The 27979-nt window shown below is 41.4% G+C and overlaps 1 pseudogene; it reads left to right on the top strand.

The window, feature by feature from the left end:
* Positions 1-27966, top strand: LOC147442375 (aspartyl protease family protein At5g10770-like; annotated as a pseudogene).
* The last annotated feature ends 13 nt before the right edge of the window (positions 27967-27979 follow it).

The raw sequence follows: 27979 nt of genomic DNA, 5'->3' as shown, positions 1-27979 counted from the left end.
ATGGGCAACAGAGTCAGAAGCAAGGGATACAGAGCAAGGGGCTTGCACAATGAGGATGATGTTAAAAAGGACATGCAGAGGTACACATTGCTATCCTACTCTTGGGTGGGAGGCAAACCTCTCTCTCTCTCTCTCTCTCTCTCTCTCTCTCTCTCTCTCTCTCTCTCTCTCTCTCGTTTACAGGTGCAAATGGAGAGCCGGGTTGGAAAATCCAGCTACAAATTGCTCTGCATGGCACGGAATAATTTATGTGTGGATACAGCAACAGGGGAGGTAGCATTGTGCGCAAGGCTGAGCAAGGGGCTCTCAGTAGTTGGTGAGGAGTGGTTGATCGGAGTGTGAAGGGAGGCAGGAGGGATAATCTTCCTCGTGGACCTGCACAACGAGGCAAGCCAAAGGAGCCAGCTGATGTGCGCAGGGGGGATGCGAGGGGCGGGGGTTGTGCAGGCCATGCAACGGCCTCCTACCTTTTGGTTTCAAATTAGTGGACTTTAACGTCAACCCATTCGGGCATAGAAGTTATTGTTTTTGCTTTCTAAAAGACACCTTAGTATTCTGTTGAGCTAGGGAGACTTTCATGGTTTTCAGTGCATAATGGATACTTCTGCTTTTACAAAGGGTGACTCTACTTTGCAGCTTGAAAAAATAATGAGTAGCGAGGTATGTCACGTGTTGATAAGTTGGTCCGTCTCAAACATGCGTGTGTGTGTGTGTGTGTGTTTGTGTGTGTGTGTGTGTGTGTGTGTGTGTGTGTGTGTGTGTGTGTGTGTGAGAGAGAGAGAGAGAGAGAGAGAGAGAGAGAGAGAGAGATCATGTTTCATTTCTATGGCATTGTCGTGTGGGTCGTAGGTCTTAGAGAGAGAGAGAGAGAGAGAGACGTCTTCGTTATTTGCTGCAGTTGTGTGTGTGTGTGTATGTGTTAGAGAGAGAGAGATAGAGAGAGAGGGGCAATCCCATTTAGTCATGCTGAGGAGTGTGTGTGTGTCTATTTTTGTCCAAAAGAGAGAGAGGGTGCCATTAATTGGCCTTAGCGCTTGACAGAGAATGCTCTCCCCCCCCTTCCCCAAACTCAATCATGAACACAACCCACCACTTACTTCATGTACAACTTCTCAAATATTGTTGCAACAAGCCTCATGTAGTCTCCTTTATCAACACCCGTGGCTGCCAACAGCTGATCCGCCACAAGCCCCATACCCTTATACAACCTCAATCCTTTGTTGGCCAGGACACCAAGAGTTTGGATCCAACACATCTCCCACTCGCCACAAGCGCTTGCTGAGCCACCTACTCCTCTAGCGATGCCTGTCCACCACCCTTGATCCCGACGGACTCCATTTTTGCATAGTTGCGGCCCTCCACACCACGAGAGAGAGAGAGAGAGAGAGAGAGAGAGAGAGAGAGAGAGAGAGAGTCCCACATCCATCTCCACACTTTCTTCATCTTGTTTGGCGAGTCAGTGGATGCTACAACGTTGAGAGCTCCAATGTGAACATCCAAGCTTTTTAGCTTTCACAAGTTTTTACATCTCAAACTCCTGACACAGGCAAGAAAAAAGGGGTTCTGCAAGGGGACAGGTGGCATTGACTGTTGCTACAGTGCTCATGGCAACGGTCGTGCAAGGCGGGTCTTCAATTCAATGTTTGGGAAAAATGTGTCTCAGATTAATATCATGCCGTTTTTAATTTCAAAAATACCGTTTGAGGGCAAGGGGAAAAGGAGAAATTCTACCCCAAAATAGAGAAGTAAGTGAGTGATGAGATAGATCTTGAGCAGGTTTCTGCTAGCCGAGAGTACCTCAAAAGTCAACCAAGTCAACCATGTGAAAGGCTATGCTCCTTTCAAGGATCTTAACTACCACAATTAGATAGGTAGAGAGAGAAGATCCGGCTCCTGCCCGGGCAGAAAGCAGGCTTGCTGGTACACGCGACCCAGCTCTTAGCCTCTCACATGCTTCATTTTAATACTACAAACTAGACATGCAGCCTGAGAGAGAGAGAGAGAGAGAGAGAGAGAGAGAGAGAGAGAGAGAGAGAGAGAGAGAGAGAGAGAGAGAGAGATTTCTTCATAGTGACGTGGTTTGAGACCTGTTAATGTTGAGACCGCCTAATCCCAACTCTCAGCTATTAAGTTTAGGCAAAACTTATCCAATCTAAACATTGCTGGCAACAAGTCATCATGCTACATAGCAAGTTAGAAGAGAGAGAGAGAGAGAGAGAGAGAGAGAGAGAGAGAGAAAGAGAGAGAGAGAAAAGAAGAAGAAGAAGAAGATCACAAGAGACCTAAAAATTTTAGCTGATGAACGTTGATTCTTGAGCTCAAGGGCTTGCATGCTCACATACTTATACAAGGAGAGGGGGACATAACTTTCAATATCATAGAAACAATCACAATGACCTCAAAGGTTAACGGAGAGAGAGAGAGAGAGAGAGAGAGAGAGAGAGAGAGAGAGAGAGAGAGAGAGAGAGAGAGAGAGAGAGATTATCCTTAAAGGTCAGATTGACCTATGGGACCAAGCCCAACATGTAAATTGCTTGAAGCCTATGGATATAAGGGTCGCCACTAACAAGTTGAATCCATGAGGTGGCTAGGAGAGAAAGGTATGTAGGCCATGGTATGGGATAAAATGTGGGTAAAGCAAGTTTGATGTGATCAAAAATTGAGCACTCATGTAGGGTATGATGATCGCACTCTCAAATAGTTAAGGGATATAATTTGCATACAAAAAGGGACTTTCCTCCATGTAGCGCCTCAATGCTCTATCTCACATTTAAGGGAGTGGGAGCTAAGCCAAATGCCTGCTATGGTATAAAAGATGGGTAAGGGAAAGCATGTGAATGGTTGAATACAGTCTTCTCTTTCAAAGAAGAACGTGCATGTGTGCTCCATGTGTGTATATGTGTGTGTGTATTTTGCAGCACGCTCTTTCTTTTAGCATGATGCCCAAAACTCTTGCAAAGAGAAACTATTGAGTGAACTTTTTTGCTTTCATTGCCCTCACATTTTAAGGTGCCAATGGTGCCCAGATGTACACAAACAAACAATATGCACCTTACATGCTAGCTAGATTGAGTGCAATCCAGCTTGTAAATTTTGAAATTTATCCACATATAGAGACAAAGTTGCTATAGCCATGCAATCACCCCCAGGTCACACACCCATCATGAATATTTCCTTTGAGAAGCAAACGACACATTGATCACCAAATCAGTTGTGCATACTAATGGCAAAGTTTCTTCTACTACTATGTGGTGTAATGTTGGCATGTTGGTTCATGGCTGGTGCATGTATCCTAAGTGCCAACAAATACCAATTGATGATTTAGTTGAATGTGATGCCCCAAATACAAGACCAAAACTACACGAGAGAAGCGGGGGAGAGTTGCTATTATGACCAATGCTTTGATTGGTAAGGATGGTGAGAGGGGATGCTAATGCATCTAAAGAATTCGTTGTTCAATGCAAACACTATAATCATAGAAGGATACCAGCTCTCTATTAGTCTATTTAGAGGGCCACTACCACTCAGCAGGGTCCCATATCAATTGTGTGAGGGGGACGTCTCTAGCCTAATCGCAAATTCGCTGTCTCCTTAGAGAGAAACATAGGATGTTAAAACAAGACATCATGCGAAGGATCCCATTACTTAATTCATTCCCAAGAGACCTCAAATTGACTTGATGATTCTTGAACACACACACATAGATAGAGACGGGGGGGGGGGGGAGGGGACAAACTCGCCATGACTAGGAGGAGAATGTTGGAGCTTGGCATGATCAAGTAGAAGGAGATTTGTCCTTGGTCATTCCACAAGAATGTGGAGAGTAACTACACTTCATTAGTTGTTTGATCTTACACTCTCAAAGGTAGATATATTGTTGATCCAAAAAATAGATTTGTGCTTGGTTGATGTGAATGTGGAGGGCACTTAGACCTTGTGTGTTGTCATACATTCTCATTTAGAAAGTAGTTATAGTGGTGGTTGATGCACAAGCATATTAAAGAGCTATAAAAGCTCACATGAGAACCATAGGCATTTGCCCACATTTTCCCTTCATGTGAAGGGAAGAAGAACAATGGTTGCTTCAATTGACGCACATGTAGCCGCGGCAACGCGCGGATCACATACTAGTTAAATGTTTATTTCACTTTAATTTCATGTTGACATGTCGTGACTGTTTTTGCATTCTTTTGTTTTAGAATGTTAAAGTGAAACTTCACTTGCATAATTCTAGTAAATTCTATGGATACACCCACAGACATATATATTAATGAGTTTTTTAATTTCAAAGCCTCACATGGCTTGACTTTTCTTACATTTATAACTTAATTATAGTCAATATTCAAAAAAGTCTCTTTTATTAAGCGATCGTCGATTGAGTTTCCTTCCCATAAAGAAGCGAACGGGAAATACTAACATAAATTTAAAATTTGCACGATTTTTGAACTATTTTCTCACATATTTCACCAGTTTTTCTTTCCTTTACCATGGTTTACAACTAGGTAGTCTTCGTTTTCAACCAACTCAAGGCTAAGCTGAGACAATCTTTTCTTGAACACTGATTCTACTTAAACTCAACCTAATGATTTTATCGCGTTCCGATTATTTTAGAAAGCCAGTGTGATTCTTTCACTTGTTTTCTTTTTTAGTAGGCATCACATCAGACCTCTTCATGATAGCGAGAGATTGACATTAACGTAAAAGAGACATTTTAGACTAAGACTAGAGGGTGAAAGAATCAAAGTAAACGTGAAATTACAAAGAGAAAGTGGTAGTTCAAACTTCAAGAAACTAAGCTTGCGCTTGTAGGTCATTAGGCCCTTGTCACAGGTGGGAGGCAAACATGCACCAAAAGGATCATTTTGGGCATCATCGCTATCAAACAAGGCATGCACGTCTTTCAAATTAAGAAAATTTTGGTAGCAATTGAGAGTAGTGCATGTGGACAGTGGAGTACCCTGCGTTAATAGTGCAATAAAGCATGTCCTTGAGGGGTATGCTTGCCATCAAAGCAGTGTTCGGGAAAAATCATTTTTCCAACCATACAAAATGCCTTTCCTTGAATTTGCCAAGAGGAAATTATAGAAAATTAGGTTATTTTTTTGGATTTTTACAATATTTTTCTCTCTCTTGGGGCGGAATATCTCCTTTTCCCCTCGCCCTCAACCGAGGCATTTTTGAAATTGAAAATGGCACGATATTAAGCTGAGACACATTTTCCCCGAACATTGCATCAAAGTGACAATCCACGAATGGCACAATAGCACACACATCTAGGTGGACGTGCGCAACATAAGCCTGAGGCCTCCGTCACACATGTCGTCTCGGATGTGTATGCAAGTGAGATGGCAAAACCTTATTGGTTGGCAATTGTGTCCGTCAAAGCGAAGCTATCTGGCCTTACCCCCTCGCCCATCTTTAGCGAGCCATGGACACACATAAACATAAAAAATCTGTGCCGAAGAGAGGGAAACATAATACTATTGCAGTTGCACCTTGGCTAGCAGCCTACATCTCATTGGCAATGGTTGTGGTGAAAAATATATATATTCTCGCATATCTCTGTAGGTGCCCAAACGTGCTTTTTTTTTTAGCATGTATGGTGCCTCTCTGTGAATGAGGCCTTAATAGAGAATCCTTTCTTGCACGTTGGTGGGCAAAACTTCTCTCTCTCTCTCTCTCTCTCTCTCTCTCTCTCAAAAGTATACGTGTCGAAAAATAAGAAGTATACACATCCCTTTTACAAGTCCTCCACTCCGTGGCCATCTAATTACGTCAATTTGTCTCTCTTCCACGTTGCAGAAAATCCCCCACCTCTAGAAACGGGTTTCAACGTTTCTTACAACTTACAAGGGGGTGTGCATTTTCAACAGCATCAAACGGCGCCCTTTTTTCTCCTTTATTTAAAGAAAGCCGAGAGTGCATTAGTTCATAAAAAAAGAAAGTCCATCTAAATTAACCCTCCCAATTTCAGTCGTGTTTGAATCAGGTACCCACGTTTAAAAACAAGTCCTATTATCCATCCAAAATGAACGCTTAAACGTGAGAAACAAAAAACGTTTTACAGAGAGTGGAACTGGTTCTCTACACAACACATAGAGAGCTCCAAAAGCTTATAGAATGGAACTGGTTCTCTGCACAACACATAGAGAGCTCCAAAAGCTTATAGAATTCTCTTCTTGGCACAAGTGCCGGTGGCGACTCTTTCATGTGTATGTGTTAATGAAAGAGGAAGACTCTACCACCGCAAGCTCTTGTTTTTGTTTCAATTGCATCCCATGAGCTACTCATTATTTGGTGTACCCCCTTCATTTCCTTGTCTTGGAGAATGTTATTTCTTATTCTTCTGGAAGTTTGACATTTTGAGTTTGGAATCATTTTGTGCACACAAGTACTCTTGTTGCTCTTCACCATTCTCTCTCTCTCTCTCTCTCTCTCTCTCTCTCTCTTTTCTTGATAGCAACGCTGGACGTGCTCACCATACCCACCCCCTATCCTTCCACGCCCGCTTGGTGCATCGACACAGTCCCTGCTTGCCCATCAAAGAGCTCTCACACTTGTCCACAAACATGTCTAAACTTGCTCTTGAATTACTCAAGAAGGACTAAGAAAGACTAGAAAAGAATGTATCTAGGAAGAAACTCCCACAAGATCACTTCACTAGAGGTCCAAGTACACAATTTTTTCCATGCGATAGACAAACCGCATGCTATCCACAAGAATGCCCTATCCTTGATCTGAATACCTCGTCCTCATATACACCTATATCCTGCACCACAATAATTCGTACAATATGATATGCTCGTTGATAGGGTTTTGACAAAGTGACATGGACTTCATTGGGTTGCCCACTCTGGACAAGAGAGACAAAGTCAAACATCCTTATAGGGCCCCTTTGAGAGTCCAAATTTTCCTAATGATAGCTACTATTGCATGCAGAGTTTGAGGCGCCAATAGAGCCAAATTGACACCATGTGCGTCCAGAGAATTATGTGTGTGCACACACACATAGATGGTAGGAGGAGGATATCAAGGAGCTGTCTCCCATGGTCCACCACTGATCTTGAGTCCCCTTATGGGCTGCCATGTAGCCTCATCATCATTGTGTGAGTCTCTGGTGGCTCTTGAGTCTGGCTATTGTTCAGAGTAGAGTGCGACCATAGCTCCTACTGCACGTAGGGTTTGAAGTGCCAATAGGGCTACAATATTGTCACCAACTACGCCAAAGTTGTGTGTGTGTGTGTGTGTGTGTGTACACACTTGCAAAGGCTAGGAGGAGGACATAGAGTTTGTAGAGAAGGTGCAGAGGATTGCGTCAAAGGTTTAGAAAATGAGAGTTTGGGTGTCAAAGGTGAGACAATTAAGGGGATGTAGTGTTTCACTACCCACTGATCCCATAACTCAATGCAGCAAATGATAATCAATGCCCACTCTTCTGCAATTCTACTACCCTAAGGTGACTACTGTTGGACGTGGACAAGCTATTTTCTTTAAAGGGCTTCATAGTTTCAGGGCCGCTCGGTGGGTGCACTATGTAATCATGTTAATGTATAGCATGAGTTCGAAAGGAGGGGTTTTAAAATACAAAAATTTGAGCAATTTAATAGAGATACATTAAAATAAGGGGTTTTAATATTCAATTTTGGAAAAAAAATCCTAAAATAAGGGGTCATTTTATTCATTCAAACATGATAAAAGAGGGCCTCTTTTAATGTCCCACGGACGCACATTATATAGGGGGATATTGAACAATGAACCCCCCAAGCGGGGTTGTAAGCATGCTCCAAACTACAATGTCATCAGTAATGTTGTATCATTATTAGAGCATATGCAAGAAGTGTGGACATCCGAGACAATGAAAAATGAATTCAGGAGATAAACGGGCCATGTTTATTGGTTGGAACACTTCATGCATAGAAAGAAAGCTGGTTGAAGTTAAAATCCACGGAGAGAGAGAGAGAGAGAGAGAGAGAGAGAGAGAGAGAGAGAGAGAGAGAGAGAGAGAGAGAGAGAGAGAGAGAGAGAGAGAGAGAGATTTGACAAAATAATGAATCCATATAATTCCATGAAAGAATTGAGGATGAATGTGAATTGGTAGACATTGCAAGGAAGCCATGCCAAGAAGGTATATCAGAGATCGCTTTTGGAGGTGCTTTAGGCTATGCATGAGTAGCAACAAGTGAGGTCGCTCGTAGAGGTCGACCATCCTCATCAATTAAAGAAAGCATCACTAAGACATTGGTTGACTGTAGAAAAGGGCCTTGTGGAGGAGAATTGACAACATCGAATGGATAAAATTGGAGAGAGAGAGAGAGAGAGAGAGAGAGGTAGATTTATTTATGCTTCTTTAAAGACATGCTTGCAACAACTGCACAGATGCAGAGCATGATGCAAGGGCTTGGAGCCACCCCATTTGAGGCCATATTATCTGTTCGTTCGGCTTCGTGCACATGATGATCAGGAACTACCTCGTGCACTCCTTCTACCCTTCACTGCATGGAAATTGGCTCATGAAGTAATTTGTAGTTCACTCGCCTTTGTGTAGGTCATGATCAACAACTTATACCTTGTCCGCTTTAGTTGCCCTTCGATGCACCGACGCATCTTGTAGGTCATGAAAAATAGTTTCTACTGCCCTTCAATGCACCGCAACTAGTTTGTCTTTGCAATCGACCTGACCGCTTGCTGCTTCTCATGGCCTATAGTGCTACCATTTATAGAATATGAAAAAGAGTCACATTTTTCAGGTAATCTACATTTTTGCGTAAATCTCATCCTTTTGTAAAAGAGCTTCTGTAAGCCAAGAAATTGTAAAGAAAATTTTAATTACTTTTCCGAGAGCATTTGCATAGTGGAGATCCAGTTAGAAGTTTCGGACTTTTTGGCCAGACAAGCCATTTGTAAAGACCTAAACTATAAAGGTCAGTTTTGTAAGTTTGAACACAATCCTCTTTTATCACAAGTTTTGAAGAAAGACAGCGTACGTTTGAGAGCTTCCTCTTGCTCCAACTTGTAATCTTCGCTATTGTGGCTACGGTAATCCGAATTCAGATTCGTTTATTGCATTGTGTTCCTCTTACTTTGCTCTTCCATTCAAGTGTAAGCATTCAAGATTCGGTGTAGGTGTTAAACTACGAGTTTGAGACCTTAAATCGCTGTTTTGAGTGTTTAAACGCGTATTTTATGTTGTTTTGACCCTAAGAGAGGCTTTAGGGACCCTAAAACGACCCTTTGGGATCATCTGTTCACTGTTTTTGCTAACTTTGGGATGAACGATCCCAATGCATGTACCTCTCCAGAGAGCTGTGACAGTGATAGGATAGAATCTAAATAGTCCCCTGTAGCTCCTCTTCAAGTTTCGTGCGGATCCGATATCATTTTCATGGTAAACGGGCGTGATGACTGTAGAGCTGTGTAGAAGGACATAGGCATATTACTTGGCTTTAGTGCGTATGATTTGCTTGCAGAAATAGCTAGTAGTCGCATCTCATCGAGTTCACTTCATTAGGAATGACACCCTAGTGAGTTTCCATGCGTCATCCTAGTCGCTTCCCTTGTATTGATATTTTATGTTGATGCGTGAGAGCTATGCTATGGACGTCCGTCGTGGCGACCCCCAAACATTGGTGCCACTGCCGGGGAATGCACCTTAGGTGATGAGTGACCGAGTGTGTAGTTAGCTTCCTTAAAAGAAGATCAATCCACAAATCCATTTTACATCTCAGTTAGGCTGCTAGACAGGGGTTTAGAGCTTAGTGGAGTCTAGAGTCAGTGGACCGGCTAGATCCTCTCTTAGGAGAATTAGGGAGCTGTGAGTGAGAGTGTTCAAAGCATTTTTGCTCTTCATTTCTCTAATTTGATTGAGTACTGAAATCTCACTCGAAATCCGTCTTGTTTGTTTTGTTTGATTCATTTCTTTATGTTCTTTTATTTCTGTACTTAGGAGTAGGATAAGTAATTTGCATTCTAGTCACATTTGGGGCAAAAGTTAGAGTCGAGAAACAAGGAAACCATAACTTTGGCAAAAAGACCATAAGACTCTGAAAGTTAGAAAATCTGACCAAACAGGGTTGATATTGATTCAAATCACCAAGTGGTAGCACAAAACACTGTAAAACACTTGTTTGAGGGAGCAGACTAAATTTCATCAGATTTGTCTCATGTAGGATGATCGCGATTAGTGTACCTCTGTGCCAGAATTGGACAAGAATTGTTGTGTGCCTTCCTGATTAGATTTTAAACAAGTTTGTCTAAAGCAACCACACCCAGAAACATCAAAAATCAAGAAAATCAGGCTACTTGGGCAAAACTAGCCTAGCAAACCCAAAAAGTGCAAAATTTTGGCTTATAGTGATCCAAATGCTTAGTGAATGGGGAAATAGCCTCAGAACACCTTTGCCAACAAGCACACCAAAATTGGTCTGATTTGGCCTTTGTACTACAATCGCGATCGGTGTACCTAAGTGCCAGATTTTGATTATATTTCATCTGTGGGATCCTCAGGTGTATATAAGCATAAAAGTATAGAGGACCAAGAGCCAGAAACCTCAAAATACCTGTAAAACCATCTAAGTATTGATCCAAGTCGAAAATTGATATACTGACATAGAAATTGACTTTCACCATGATCATATACATCAAATTGGGTATAGACTATACAGAGGGAGAGCCTGTACACAGGAAAAACCGAGATAGCTTTCATATCCCAAAACAAACACCAAAATCAAGTCAAACTTACAGATTCGGGCAAACAGACACTTCCAACCAAGAACTGGTAAAAGCTTGACTTTTGGGGATTTGAATACAAAAGTAATTGGTGGGTAGCCTTAAAATAGCCTAGTGAACAAGTTGGTGAAGTTTCATCAAATTTGGGCACTGTACTACAATCGCGATCAGTGTACCTCTGTGCCAGAATTGACTCATTTTGACCTGTTCATAAACCTAGACTAAGATATCGGGAGTTGTCAAAACCCAAATTGGACATACTATCAATAATCTGCAAGCAAAATTGTGTTGAAGTCGTTGTGAAGTTGTTGAATCTGCTGACAGTTGGAATGATACAGTGATCTCATAGCCATCAAGAGTATTCATTTGCAGAGACCGATCCAGTAACAATCCATGCAGTCGTGAGAGTTGAAAGATCACTCCATCTCCAGGTAAGAGGTTTGGATTCAATCGGTAAATTCCACTTTCTTCATGTTTTTGAGATCGGGAAAACAAATCAACAACCAACACCGAAATTTAGCGGATCAAGCAAGTGTTTTATCAACGGAGGAGAGTGTAAACCAAGGTGTAGTACGACCGTTAGAGCCGATCCTTGAAGGAAGTATTTCCGATACTTCTTCAGAGAGATCTTACGCATATTTCACGGAACACTTGGGACATTTAAACCTAAACGAAAGAGAAAACATGGTAGCAGGACCATCAAACCCTTCGGCCATAATGAAGCTATTGTTCATCAAGTATCAGTATGACAACAAGCAAGGTGCCAAGATCTACAAAAATGGTATGGACCACTACTGTGTGAAAAATAGAAGATAGACCAAGTGAGTTCAAGCACTTAGTGCCTGTGAGCTATAGCGGAGATAGGTACCTAGATGACGAAGGTATCATGTACTTGGTAGTCCTGAATCCTAACATTGTGGACAAGTGGGGATTGATGGGCACGAAAGCCAAAGTAGATGAGGAACCTGAGGAGAAAGCACCAACAATGAGCTTCCTTGATGCAAGGTTAAGGCGAGAAAATGAAACTATGAGAGTCAACACAGACAACATCTACTTGGGGTTATACAAGTATAATAATGAAGAGAAAGATATCTATTATAGATGCGAGGAACCCTACGTGAGAGAGTTGACAGAGCGGAAAAGACTTTATGTATTCACCTACACCGAGGGATCAGAAACGAAAATTGACGCATACGACAAATATGGAAAACGATACGCAGCAATCGATAAAAAGGAGTTGGAAGGATATACGTACTTTGGGGGACCACTCCACCAGTATTATGTCACTCCAAGCCCATAGAGACGAGTACCTACAAATGTTATGCTAGATCCGATGGCAACAATTGGAGAGAGGACTCATGTAGCTAATTCTTTCAGTCAACCTTAGTATCCTATGCCAAACCCCATGGGAACATTACATCCCAGAGAGTCAATGGCTACGAATCGAGGTAGTGCGGTTCCTATCTCTACACATACCGCAGTAGGTCCGACATTTGCAGCCACACCATCACATTTGCCTCCTAGTAGTAGATTTGTGGCAGGGGAGCCAACGAGAGCAACCCACGACATCCATGATGTACGAGAACGATTAAGTCGAGACAAGGGAGCATTGAGATTGGTCGCGGACCATAGCCGCATGAGGCCATCCCAGGTAGCGAAGTGCATGCCAAAGAAGAATAGTGGATCAAGGATCCATATGCCCATGTGTCGCTCTTCAAGCAAGTCTTCAGATCATTGATTTCCATACTTAGTATGAGGGATTCGGGCTGACCTTGGAAGGGATGGCCTTAACATGGTTTCAACCTTTGAACCCTGAAACTTGTCCGAATATTGAACATGTATTGCAGGAGTTCGCGGAAGAATTCTCAAAACGGGGTATAGAGCATAATACTATATCACAGATATATGATTTTAAACAAAAGGAGAACGAAAAAGTGAAGGAAGCATCCTTGAGATTCAAGCAATACATTGAAAGGTGCCCAAGGAGAGAATTGCCATAGGACGAGAGATTGTCTGTGCTCTTCATTAAAGGACTTAGAAGCAAAACCTTGAAAAAGGACCTTCACTTGAAAGCCTGTAGCACGTTTGAACAGGTTACAAGGGAAGCGTTATATCTTGTTGATAACTGCAAAGCATATGGGGAAGTGGCAGAGGATACTGATTCAATAACCAGTGGCTCTTTATCTATTAAGAGTGAACCCTCTACCAAGAAAGATGCTCAGGCTTATTTGATACCGACAATTGACCAAATGATAGAGGAAGTAACGAAGAGAATGGAGCAACATATGAGATCAAATCTGGTGATGAGAAAGTCTCAGGCGAGGAAATGTGACATATGTGGGGGGGGATCACCCAACCCCGTGGTGCACACTACAGCAGAAAGCACCAGTAGCGAATGGACGAGCACTAAAATGGTGCACCATAGAGAAAAACTGGACGAACCATGGTACGGATGAGTGTTTTTACAACAAAAACTATGTGAGGAAAAGGCCATATGGACTTCCAGTAGGACCACCCCAGCCACCTCTTCCAAGATATCAAATTGGGCCTAATGTGAATATGGTAGTAGAAGTAGACAGACCTCGACCTGTGTTGGGTCAACAACCTCCTTTACCACAGGAAAATAGGGCCATGATTAGATATGCTCAACCTTACAAAGCATCCCCAGGAACAAATAATACACCTCAAAGAGGATCACAGCTATAGAGACGTTGCAACACACTAGTGCAAGAATTTGATTCAACCACAGTGAATGAAAAGAAATACCTGCGTGGTTACAAATGAAAGCACATGTCTGGATGTGTGGAGCATCTGATTGTGGAGACTTAATCAAGAGGAATGTGTGTTGGAAAGGTCAGTAGAAGACGAGGCTTATCTCCCTGAACATTTATTTGAGCCATTTGGGTGGACTCAAATATTGTCAACTTTGGATGTATGTGTTAACGAATGCACGCCTACAAAATTTTGTGACGATGAAGGATATGACCTAGTAACATTGCAAATGGATAGAGTCATCCTTGAGTCAGGATCAGATAACGAGGAATAAGAAGAACTACTACGTGAGATGCGTGTAAAAGAATAGTTGATGAGATATCTATAATGGACGATAGGAATCGAACAGAGGAGGAATTCACAGACTCACTAAGCGATGACCTTCCATCACTGGGTGATGAAATCCAAATGATAGATGCTGATGACAAAAGATCAAGTGGATCAGGGACAGATAGGAAGTATATGTCGAGACCGGACAAGTTTTATGAGTTTCCTAACCAAAAACCTAGTCGACAAGAGCGGTATAGATCAAAGAGAACAAGGAAATCAAGAGCGAATAAGCACAAACCCATGCCTCTTGTCAATGACAAAACGGGATGTCTAAGGCTTGTAAAAGCTGACGATTGTGTCAAAATAAGGTCACTGGCCGTTTTATCAAAACTAAACCATGGAAATACAACAAGAAGAAGAAGCACGAAAAGAAAACGTGTGAGACACATAAGGAGGGGGAAACAGGGTCTAGAATAACCAAAACAGAGAGGAAAATAGAGTACAATAAGCTCAAACAGACCCTCAAAGACATATGGACAACTGAAATGGAAACAAATGAGGACACGAATTCTAAAAATTTGGATGTGCCATCCCATTATAAGAAGTATACCATACAAGATAGAAAAATCATAGTGCAACAACCGATGAGAGAATTGAAGAAACCCGGTACATCATACGACGGTCCTGAAAAAGCCAAACGAATACATCTAGCAGAGCCAGGAGAAGATCCAAAACCTGCATATATTGCCACGGATCTTACTAAAGAAGAGGAAAAGCTTTTGATAGCTACTCTAAAACAGTATAGAGATGTGTTTGCATGGTCATCCAAAGATCTTAAGGGGGTGGATCCAAGTATCCGTCAACACACAATACCCCTTAAGAATGATGCCAAACCCAACAGACAACGTCCTTATACTTACAATGAGACATTTGCAAGGAAGTTCAAGGAGGAGATAGATAAGCTGAAAGAGGCAGAGTTTATTTACGAAATTGAGCACACTGACTCGGTTTCATCGATTGTGGTCCCGAAGAAAAATGGAAAGTTAAGAGTATGCGTCAATCTCAAGAAAGTAAATGCTGTTACAATTCGGGACAACTATCCCCTACCCATTACTGATCATGTAATAGAAAGAGTGGCAGGAAAGAAGCTTACAGTTTCTTAGATGGCTTTTTAAGCTACAACCAACTCGCAATAAAGCCATAGGATTAGCACAAGACGGATTTTGCAATTGAATGGGGTATTTTTGCATTCAAGGTAATGGCTTTTGGCTTCACAAATGCACCAGCCACATTTCAGAGGCTGATGGGTCATGCTTTTAAAGAATATCTAAGATATTTCTTAGAAATTTACATGGATGACTTGTGCGTTCACTCTCTCGTAAGATTGGAGCACATAGAGCCCTTGACCAAAGTGTTCAAGAAATGCAGACTGTATCGGATTTGCCTGAATCTGAAGAAATGTGTTTTCATGGTAAGACCAGGAAAAATATTGGGACATATAGTGTCCAAAATGGTATTTCGATAGACATGGAGAAGATCAGCGTAATTGTTGATCTACTACGACCAGTAAAGGTAAAGGAGGTACATGCATTTATGGGCCATTGTGGATATTATCGCAGATTTATCTACTCATACGCGATAATTGTGAAACCACTTTACGCCTTGATAACTAAATTTGAGTGGACAGATGAGTGCAAGAAAGCTTTTAAAACTTTGAAGCAAAAATTGATATCCGCTCCAATTTTGAAGGCTCCGAATTGAGAAAAGATATTCCGCATCCACGTAGATGCATCAGCATATGCTATAGGATGCATACTTGCACAACCTGGAGAAAACAACATGGATTTTCCAATTAGTTAATCCAGTAGACAACTAAACAGTGCAGAGAAGAATTACACAACAATTGAAAGGGAGGGTTTGGGTATGATCTATGCTGTGAAAAAGTTTAGACATTACCTACTTTCCAATAAATTTGTATTCTTCATTGATCACCAAGCACTGTTGTACTTGGTAAACAAACATTGCAGTACGGGGTGGATTGTACGATGGTTCATCATACTGCTTGAGTTTGACTTCATGGTTGTAGTAAAAAAAGGAACTATAGACCAAAGAGCGGATCATTTATCTAGAATGGTACATGGAGAAAACCCTATAGGACTTGATGATGATTTACCAAATGCATATCTCTTCAACATAGAAATGGTTCCAAGATGGAGCGAGGATGTAATTCCTTTGTTGATTATTGGGTCATTGAATTTGACAAGACAACCATCTATCATTGCAGCATCTAGATCATTGGTAATGCTGGCTGGAAGGCTATACAAACAGGGATCGGATCAAATCCTTAGGCTTTGTGTTGAATCAAGTGAATAGGACTTGTATCTAAACCAATCTCATGTACAAACAATGGGGATTCACAATGGGCATGCATAGACGTATCAAAGATTGATGAGAATGGGTGTATATTGGCCGAAAATGCAACAAAGTGTTCACAAGCATATCAAATCATGTATTATCTGAATTTTTTAAAAGCCGATAGAACACGCGACTCTATTCAAATTATCTGTAGCACCCAGATGGAGTAACTACATTGTAGAATACCTCACCATCGGAATACTGTCTTAAGGGATGGGTAGATCACGTATCAAAACGATCACGAAAGAGACAAAAAACTATGTAGTGATTGAGGACAATCTTTACAAGAGGGGAAAAGATAATCAATTGAGAGTGTGTGCGACGGAAGAGGAATACATTCCTATCTGAGAGCAAGCACATGGCGGACAAGCTGGAGGACATTTCTCAGCTGAAAAAATGGCAAAAGCAATTCTTATTGGTGGCATATGGTGGCCTACACTGTTCATGGATGCCGAAGATTTTGTGAAACGATGTGATGATTGCCAGAGGACAAAGATTCCTAGAGCACAATATGACATGCCCTTGAGACCAATGATGGGGGCAAGAGCGTTTGCAAAACGAAGAATAGATTTCGTAGGAACAATTGCACCTCCTGGATATAAAACACTATCTAACAAAGTGGGTTGAAGCAAAATCAGCAACCAAAAATGATGCAAAAACGACAGCACAACTTTTGTATGAGAACATTTTCACCAGGTATGGCTTAGCAATAGAGATGGTGAGCGGTAGAGGGACTCATTTTGTCAATGAAGTGATCGAATTCCTATTGGATGAATTCATGGTAATTCACAAGAAGTCAGCTCCCTATCATCCACAAGCTAACGGCCAAGCAGAAAGTACGAACAAAATTTTGTTGACAGTTCTCAGGACAATTATTAGTGAATCAAGAGCCGACTGGGATCACAAGCTGCATTCACCTTTATGGGCATATAGAGTAGCATACAAAACCTCAATCGGAACGACTCCGTTCAACATGGTTTATAGAATTCAAGCGATTTTGCCACTTGAATTTCTTATCCCCACACTTCGGGTAGCTAAAGAATTAGAATGAATGGGCCATGAATTATCCAATCAAATAAATATCCTGGAAAAACTGGATGAAACTAGATTGAGAGCAGTTGCATCAATCTACACGCAAAAACGAAACATGAAATCATTCTTTGATCAACATATTATCAGCAAGGAATTTGCTACGGGGATTACGTCTTAACGTATACCCTAAAACAACATTCCCAGAAACTCAAAAAGCGAGGCAATGGACCCTATGTGATTCATGACATATCATCTAGCGGTGCCATTAAGCTTGTGACATTAGAGGGAGAGGAGATGCCTAATTGGATTAGTGGCTGCAGATTAAAGAAGTACAACCTACCACTAACCTTAGAGATGCTTGCCAAAATCCACGCTGCGAAGAAGCGCAAGAACAAAGAAAATGAGACAAAGGCTCAAGCACAGGAGGAGGCCAGAATCAGGATTTTAAAGCGAAAACAGAAATTACAACAACAAAGACTTCCTCAACCAGCAGATACGGCTCAAATTCCTCTTTCTATAATTCACACCGACGAGCAATGGGAAATAGGAATCGATGTTCGCATCAATGTCAGACTTCTGAATGGCAGATATCAACGAGCATTGATTGACACAGGGGCAAGAGTCAATGTGGTCAACTTCTCCACTTACAAGATGCTTACCGATGAACCCCTAGTGCAATCCACACGAGACTTACAAGCCACAAACGGGGCAAAAATGCCAACTTTGGGAATAGTAAACTTACTAATCAATATTGATGGAAATAGTTGTCCTTATCAATTTCTCGTAATGAAAGACGAAGGAATCAGAGAATCACTATGTTTGGGAGTTCCATGGATGAGAACGTACAATGCAGTTACCGAATGGTCAGAAAATGCATTGATGTACACACACAACTCTAACACGTACATGACTCCATTCGCCAAAACAGATCACTCGTGGCCGAGTATCCCCATCGACAAAAAGAAATCAGCTCATCAACCAGAAACATCGAAAACGGATGTTCGGAAAGTATGGATAAAGAAAAGCGTCGTGCAGAAAAACAGAGACAAATATGGCTGCCTAAGTTACAACTCTCGATGATAGCAACACCATATCAAAGACCTTCAGGAGCTCATCCAGAGTGGAAATGGCAACCAAAGCTAGAGACAACCAAAAATTCAGCGATCGACAAAGATCGAATGGAGTCCAAAAAGTCAACACAGGAAGCCTGAACTAACAAATTGGCAATGGAAACCTAAGAAAATTTAGGAACCTACATTCAAATCTGCAAAAATGAAAAAAACTGAATACAAATGGTTTCCAAAAATAGTTGCCATCAAAAAACCAACAATCAAGGAGAGAGCAATTAAACTACAAGCTCTTTTGTTCCATAAACAGCTAGTCTCGCTATCCAAAGCCATTGAAACTTACATTTAGTCCCCGTATCTTGCACAACACTTTGTTTCCCAATGCATTGTCTCAAACATGAGGGTAGGGCGTTCTCATCCTACGTTCTCATCCATGGAACTCCCATGTTTGTACGTTCTCATCCATGAGGGTAGGGCGTTAATAAAACTTCAAAAATGAAAAATATATCACCCATAGTGGCGGAATCAAGTTCTAGAAGAAAACACAAAAGTATCATGATAGGGTTATTAAGCATGGAAGATATGAAGCTAATCTGAAGACGTCGAATTTCAGCCTTAATGATCATGACCACATTTCCTTAGAATCGCATCAAACGGTGATACGATGCCACAATGACGAACGGTTCGACCCACAGGTGGTATACAAATTATCTCAAGATCAAAGGTGAGGAAAATTAGCCCTATGTCACGAAAACCTTGGGAAGATATGGTAGGCCAAAAATCTAGCTCATTGTTCAATTTCCATTTTGAGAGAGAAGAGGAGAGCTTCTTGACCTAGCGCGAGTTGCCATATTTCTACTCCGTATGGAGGATTGGAGCTGGCATTTCACACCATACTTCACAGGTATGTTCTTTGTCGATCAAAGATCAAGTGGTTTACACATGCAAGCGCGAAACATCGCACAAACGGACGCATTGACCAAATCAAAGTCGGATTGAGTCGAATAGGTCAAGGGCCCTTAGAGGCATCATGAAAAAACTTTTTCACGGACAGAACACATCAATGTGCTCCCCACAATGTTAGGAACAAAGCCATGTGATCAGATCTCAATTTGGTGGTGGTACTACGATCGTGATTGTACCACACTGACCAAACTTGACACAAAAATTGCAAAAAGCCTTCTCTCAACTTCGCCAACAACCTGCAGGTGTCAAAAATCAATTTGGGATCTATGGTGCGATCGCGATCAGTGCCCCCATTTTCACATTTAGAAATTTTGATCTGGCCCACGGTTAGAACTCATGGAGGAGTACACTCTCTTGAAGTTTCATAGGAAATGCACAAAGTTTGCTCATAGAATGGGCCAAAATTGTGTAACACACCCGTATCGGGAAAATTGACCTACAACTACCAAAATTTGACTAAAAATTATGACGGATGGTTTGAAAGGCATACCTCTCCGACTAGGAGTTAGCACAGTAGTAGAAAACCCTGAATGGAGCTCAGAATATCCTACAAGGACGGAGATGACCATTGCAGTCTCGAGTGATCACACAAGGGAAGAATTTTGCCGAACTAATGTCAAAGACTACAAGGCGACTTAAAGATGCCAAATTATCCCATTGGTATCCAAAGAATGCCTGAAAAATGCACAAGTCTGGAAAATCTCCAAAGACGGGGTAAAAAGTGCTTGATCAAGTCAGAATCAGACAACGGAGTAGACTAATGATAGCAACACATCATGGAAGCAGTAAAAGCTCAAAAACTAACATCAACTAACTCTAGGCTCCAACCAGAATTCATAAGGAAAACCCAATATGGTTAGACTTAGTAAAATATGGTCAAACAGTGAAAAATTGCTCTAATTTGTTACTTTTAAGTCCAAAACTTGAAAATAAATCATCAGTGGGCTAGGTAGGCATAGGAGACTAAAGCCATCTAGTTTTCACCCAAAAAAGCTCAGGTACTACGATTGCGATCGGTGTACCTTAGCATCAGGTTTTGACCAAAACCTAACAGATCCCTTGTACACATCTTGTTCAAGTCACACATCAAGCTTCAAGCCAATTGGACATAAAAAACCCATGAAAAATCAAAGTCTAGTCCAAAACTCTCTTGTAACCCAAAATTGGGACTTATAAACTCAAAGGTGGCTCAAATAAAAGATAGAGTGGACCAAAATGACCCTCTAGCTATCAACAAACCACTCATGTGATCAAATGTTATTTTGGACTCTGTACTACGATCGCGATCAGTGTACCTCAGGCCCAGATTTGACTCAAATTTCAATCAGTCATAGCTCTAGTCTTCCTAGTCCCACTGGTGAAATATGGACAAGAATGGATGAGATTTGTTCAAGTTGTGATCAGTTTTAACTTTTGAACTGCTTTTTACTAAAAGTCTAAATGCTACTGGTTGTGAAAGGAAAATCCTGACAGCTTGTGATTCTAATGACACATAATGCCTCGCCAAAAGCAAGCAAGGCAGTGGATGGCAGCACCATATGAAGTGGATGAGCTCTCTACGAACAAAAAAGCTCACATCTCGGATGAAACACTAGCTCAGACCCCTGCTCACATTTTCATCGCGAAGTTTAGGGATGCTAATGGTGACATGGTAAAGACGACCATCATGCCACGGGAAATATGGAATCTTCACCGAAGGTCAGAGGTCACCAAAGCCGTGCGGGCTATTCATTTGGAGCAATTTTTCAGATTGCAGCCATGGGGAACAGACTACATGAGGGCCCACGAGCTCATGATCTCGATACACTATGATGGGCAAGTGATGCTCACCGACAATGATTGTTCAAAGGTGAAAGTAAAGATCACAAAAGACATCATCAACGAAGCTTTGCACTTCCTTCCAGGGCAACAAGACTTGCTGGCAAAGACCAAGTCATTGGACAATGAGAAGGCGTTTATCAAAGCAAAAGGAAACAAGTACAAGTACAGTGACATGATATACGGTGAGCTAGAGTTACCAATGAGATTGATCTCTCAACATTTCAGGGTACAAAAGCCTCCTCGCTACACCGAGCCGATCCTGCACGACTTGCTGGCAAAGACCAAGTCACTGGACAATGAGAAGGCGTTTATCAAAGAAAAAGGAAACAAGTACAAGTCCAGTGACATGATATACGGTGAGCTGGAGTTACCAATGAGATTGATCTCTCAACATTTCAGGGTACAAAAGCCTCCTGGCTACACCGAGCCGATCCTGCACATTGTAGTGGTCATGGCTCTAGCAACAGCTGAAAATAGAACCATCTGATGTGATTATGGTTCTTACATCTTGGAAAGCTTGGTCGAAGCAAATTTAAAGGGCTCGGCAAAAACAAAAGCTACATGAGCGCAGGACCAATGCTAAGAAGAATAGCATACCAAGATTTGGGAATGATTGAAGACCTGCCGGAGGCTAGTTCTCAAGCTGCCTTGATTCAGAAAGCAAAGATGATTGCTCACTCAGTAAGGACGACCACTAGTGCAACATCATCGCGCTCGGTCAAGGCATCCAACAAGAGCTCAAGTGATGAAGAAGAGATGAATAGTGAATATGAGGGAAACCCTCAAGGGTCAAAAGACAAAGAACCATTTGAATTCGAAGAAAGCGAGGAGGAAGACACCACCACACTGCTCTTGATAAGAAGAAGGGAAAGAAGTACAGTGCTGCAGTTCGAACTTCAAAAAGTATATGGAGAGTCCCAACAAAGAATTGAGGAAAGAAGGACAAAGTTGTGGGCTGACAGAAAGGCAAGGGCTGCTGCAACACAACTAACAGAAAACAAAGGTTAGAGAAGGAAAGACAAGCAAGAATAGAAGAGGCAACTCGAATACGGGCTGAAAAACAAAGGATAGCCACGGAAAAAAAGGCTGCAGAAGTGGAGGTTTCTTCTCAGTCCACTGAAGGAACAAAGGAGAAAGAAGTGGCTGAAGATACAAACCAAGGAAAGCAACTAAAGAAAGCTCAAAGAGAGAGGAATGTGGAAGCATGACAGGCGGAGGAATTGACTCACCGAAGAATAATAAATATTTTAAAGAAAAGAAAAATGGACGCGTCTGTTTCACAGCCAAGTGAAGATGCACCAAAAAAGAGGCACGTACAAGAAGTGGAGAAATCACCACCTCCTCCCTCGTCGAAATCACCATCTCCTCCTCCATCACCTGCACACAAAGAGTCTGTACCCCCTCCTGAAGCAATAGGGCACCAAGAAGCCTGTCAGGCTATGGATGATTTTGACTACAGAAAAACCTTGCAAGATCTGAAAAAATAGTTCCGATGCTAGCAAGTGGTGATAGAAGAAAAGGAAAGGCTGGTACAAGAGGCTCAACACATGCAAAATCTGGGCAAGAGGAGTTAGAGAGCCTGCGGGCACAACTGGAGCTCACAACGAAGGAAAGAGACACTGAGCAACAACACACTCAGTCTCTGATCAGAGACCTGGTGGATGTCAGGACGGAGTTGACAACCAAGGAAAAGGAATGCCAAGATTTGACAGCAAGGGTAAAGAAAGCGACAGAGCAGCTTGATTACGAAGGCACAAGGTTACAGAGGATTAATAGTTCATATCGCACTGTCAAAAGTACTCTAACAACCTTGCAGACGAACCACGAACCTACTGGAGCATTGGTCTCCACATCAAACAATGCTACAGCAGTGAACACCCTAGCGGCGCTGAAAGTGGAGCTAGAGCAAGAAAAACTTCAAATACAATTGCTTCTCTCGGGGATGATGGCCTAGACGAATGCCAACGAGCAAAAAGTAAAAGAGCTGGAGCAGCAATTGGCAGAAGCGAGAGCCGAAATAGAGACGTAGAAGCAAATCAGTGAGACACTATTGAAAGAAAAATAAGCACTAATTTCTCAACAACAAATCAGACCAGACGAAGCCCATGTGCAACCACAACTGCTGTCTATTCAAGACATGCATGACTTGCCTGAAACTTCACATGAAGGAGAACAAGGATAGGGATCAGCCAAGGCAAGCCTAGATATTAGAGATGAGCTCACCCAAAGCATTAAGGATATGTCGGAAGGTCTAGGAAAAGAATACATACTCTATGAAGTAAAGATAATGGAGTTAGCAGCACTAGCATTCTTACAGCGAGAAGAGCAAGTACAAGGGTTTGGCCATGACTACCTACCTCTTCCTTTGATATGCCACGAAGCCAATTTATGGAAGGAAAAGATGCGGCCAGCCGTGCCACGAAACAAAGAAGGAAATTACAAAGGTTTAGCACTAACAGTAGAAGAAGCTCACGTTCTCGTCGAAGATCACCCGAAATGGAGGCAGAAGTGGCTGGACAAGAGGCCGCAGGATCTAACAAATTACCACAGTGCTCCTCAACACATCCAAATAGATCCGACCTTCTGTCCACTCCCTCGAAGAAGGCCATGGAAGGACTTTGTAGCATGGAGAGGCTCGAAGAGACAGAGACTGAACTACCCAGTCCTAACAACGCAAAACCCTCCTATAGTAGCCTACGTAGTAAACACTCTCAATTCAACAATCACTTTGCTGTCCCCGACGTAGCCTGTCAGATGCTGGTAAAGATAGCCCGGATGATCATCACCTACATCCAGGTGTTCAAAGACACTGAAGGCGACGATCATCTATGGAATCTGTTCTTAGAAGGGCATAGAGGAATTTGCTGGAATTTGCAAGATTCACCACCACGACATATCCTGATGGAAATGTACTCCAGACTTATGTACCTATCGTCACATTACTTGCAAACATTCGAGGAGGCCTTCGTCATAGGTTTTTTCGATCGACTCAAGAATCTTTCATCCTATGATGAAGGACCTCAAGGCACGGTACATAGCATACCAACTCACAGTAAGTGAAAACCTCTTCAGAGAGCAACAAGAAGACTTGGAGGTTGTACTACGCAAACGACGTTTTTCAGCACAACTTGACTCCTTTGAGCCCCATCAACGACCAAAGCTTTGAACATGCACGAGGACGTGCAAGGATAAGGAAGGGGGGAGTGTTTGGCGGACGAAGCAATGGTCTCCAGAAAAAGAGTCACATTTTTAAGGGAATCTACATTTTTGCGGAAATCTCATCCTTTTGTAAAAGAGCTTCTCTAAGCCGAGAACTTCTAAAGAAATTTTTGATTATTTTTTCGAGAGCATTTGGATAGTGGAGATCTAGTTAGAAGTTTAGGACTTTTTGGCCGGACAAGCCATTTGTAAAGACCTAAACTATAAAGGTCAGTTTTGTAAGTTTGAATACAATCCTCTTTTATCACAAGTTTTGAAGAAAGACAACGTACGTTTGAGAGCTTCCTCTTGCTCCACCTTGTAATCTTCGCTACTGTGGCTACGGGAATCCAAGTTCAGATTTGTTTATTGCATTGTGTTCCTCTTACTTTGCTCTTCCATTCAAGTGTAAGCATTCAAGATTCGGTGTAGGTGTTCAACTACGAGTTTGAGACCTTAAATTGCTATTTTGAGTGTTTAAACGTGTATTTTATGTTGTTTTGACCCTAAGAGAGGCTTCAAGGACTCTAAAACGACCCTTTGGGATCATCTGTTCACTGTTTTTGCTGACTTTGGGATGAACGATTGCGATCCATGTACCTCTCTAGAATGCTGTGACAGTGATAGGATAGAATCTAGATAGTCCCCTGTAGCTCCCCTTGCATTACAAAACATGGCTTCATTATCAATGCCAAACTACCAATGTCATTGGCAAGCGTTGGTATATGCATTGCTAAACCTGGAGGGAGATTAAAAGATAAAATAAATTTTGAATTATCGAGAGGCATACCGAGGCCTTTACTAATGGCTATACCGATCGGCTTATTGCCACGTATATTGACACCTACACGGATGTGCATACCGACACCTGCATTGATGCTACCTACAAAAGTAGAACCGCGGTCTTTACTCTCCAGTTTCACCCCATTTTTTTGATTTTTTTTTTGCTCTCCTCTTCTCCCTTGCTTCAGATCTACTGCAAAAGGACTTACCAAGCTTCGGATATGCACTAATACACTCGTCGACAACAATAAGATGATATTATTCTGTACATTTATGGTCATTTTTTTGGTTTGTGTGTGTGTATGTGTGTGACATAGTGTGTTTTTTTGTTTGTTTTTGTGTGTGTGTGTGTGTGTGTTGCAGATTTGGCGTGCATGGCATCTTCTCAGGCCACTTGTGAGTGAACTATCACTTTCTTTTTTTTGCGCACACACACACACACCTAAAACAATTAATTAAACTATATTAGATCAAAAAAATAGAAATTAAAAAACATATTAAAATTGTTATTTTTAAAATTTGAAAATAGAAAATTTAATGCAATATTTAAATAGTGTATGAACATATGTTTTTCAACTATTTATCTTATGGTTTTGAATGGTTTTGAAATATGGATCCAAGCATAGACTATCAGCTCTTCTTCTGCAACTTCAAGATGAGGGAGTGGACATCGATTGGGAGGCCTTACCTTGATCAATCTGGTCGACGTATGTATTTTTATTTATACATGTTGGTGTGTAGATACTTATGTTTTGGTTCATATATATTTTTAGACGATAGCTATTACGTTCATGGCTATGTCTGTGTTGCTTATGGTTCGTATAAGGTTATGGGTATGGTTTTAACATTTTGTTATGGTTAAGTTTTCTTGATGTTTATGGTTATGTGGGTTTTTATTATGGTTATGTTTAAGGTTATGGTCATGGTTTCAAAATTTGATTATGGTTATGGTTTGAAGCTACGGTTATCGTTTCAGAATTCGATTATGGTTATGGTTTCAAACTTCAATTATGTTTATGGTTTGAGGTATGGTTATGATTTTAGAATTCGATTATGGTTATGGTTTCAGAATGCGGTTATGGTTATGGTTTGAAGTTATGCTTATGGTTATGATTTCAAAATTCGGTTCTGGTTATGGTTTCAAAATTTGTTTATGGTTATGCTTTCAAAGTTTAGTTAAAAACATGGTTTGAGGTTATGGTTATGGTTTCAAAATTCGGTTAGAAATATGGTTTGAGTTTATGGTTATGCTTTCAAAGTTTGGTTAGAAATATGGTTTGAGTTTATGGTTATGCTTTCAAAATTCAATTATAGTCTCAATATTTTGTTATGGTTATGGTTTGAAGTTATGGTTATGATTATGCTTAAGGTTATGGTTATGGTTTTAGAATTCAATTACGGTTATCTTTTGTGATTAACACATTGATTATGGTTTGCTCGCATTGTGATGGTTATGTTTTGTGGATCTCGTCATGGTCATCATATTCATGCAAAATGAAGGTAGAATGCGGTTTCTTTTGCACTCTCTCCTTTGAGCACAGAGGGCTGCTTTTGGTTCTATAGTACATGCACGGCCAGATGCAAGTCCACTTTGATAATTTGGTTTTGCAGGTGTTGGCATAGGTGTGAGCATCTATATAGGCGTCAATATGCTTGTTGATATAGGCGTTGGTATGCATATATTATATTTCAGCACGTATACCATCACCCTGTACATGGACGACCATACCAATGTGATGGTACCGATAAGCATGTTGATGATCGTTTTTTTTATAACTAGTTTACTTTTGTTGATAGGAGCGTCGGTATTCGCACCACGTGTGGTAGTGTTGCAGTAGAGGAGAGGTGATCATCAAAATATACACATGTGCCATAGTAAAATCAAGTGGAGGGGGAATCCATATAGAGAGGAGAGGAAACCTTACAAATGGCACTCTACGGAGAGGTATGAAAAGCAGGAGAAGCAAGGAGAGGAGCGAGCTGCCGAGTGTGCGAAAGAATTGCAGATGCAAAGGGCACCCTCAGATCAAGTGTGGAGAAATATAGTTATAGATGCATGTAGCATTGAAATTGATCAATTGCCCCATAGTTCAAAGGGCAAGATCCTATAAGTCAAAGTGAGATTAACTGGTTCTGCTTTAGTTCCTTTTATGTGCCAAGCTAGCAAGGGCAAGGTAGGTGGTTGCATCCATCCTTGCTACAAGCATATCGAGCCACGTGGATCAAGGACTAATTTTTTTTATAGTATATAGATGAGATAGGTCTAGCACCTTTGGAGAGTTAGCAAAAGAGACATTCACTATAGGCAATGCCACTGTCCAATAGTACATATTTGGGTGTGGCATTTGAGACAATGCACCTTTTTCTTGGTGTGGATGGTCGTTTGGGGTTGGCATGGGGTTCTCTTCGCATCCTTATCTAAATGGTCTCTTTGTTTTGGGGGCCTTTGCATATTGCTTACCTATCATTTTCTCATCAACCAAATGGTAGGCTTTATCGAATTTGGTTGAAAATCTATCTTTAAAGATAGAAATGTAGGATTTTCATTCACGCCCATGATATAGAATGTGTATATGCCAAGCTTTTACTTTGTGTGGCTTGATGCCATATTAATGAGGGCATACCTCTTTCCCTTGATTCATTCCCAATCTCCCCCCCCCCCCCCCCCCAAGTTTCTTCAACTTTCATGTACAATCATCACTCGACTACCTTACCTTGATTATGTTACCTTTCACAGTTCTTTCATAGCCGAAAGTATTAACATAATTACCACCATCCTTTCCACCGTGAATGACTTCATCTTTGACACTTATTGTGGTTTCAATAATGATTCAGATATCCCAGGTGTGGCATTCCACTTGACCTTCCCTTAGATGTGGAAAAAAATGTTTATCCATGGGACCTATCTACTAATTGATACCCTTGGCTCA

Source organism: Adiantum capillus-veneris, chromosome 14 (genome assembly GCF_014529385.1).
Source record: "Adiantum capillus-veneris isolate H3 chromosome 14, ASM1452938v2, whole genome shotgun sequence".
Taxonomy (NCBI): Eukaryota; Viridiplantae; Streptophyta; class Polypodiopsida; order Polypodiales; family Pteridaceae; genus Adiantum; species Adiantum capillus-veneris.
The sequence above is the reverse complement of the archived record's forward strand: the minus strand, read 5'-3'. Positions and strand labels throughout refer to the sequence as shown.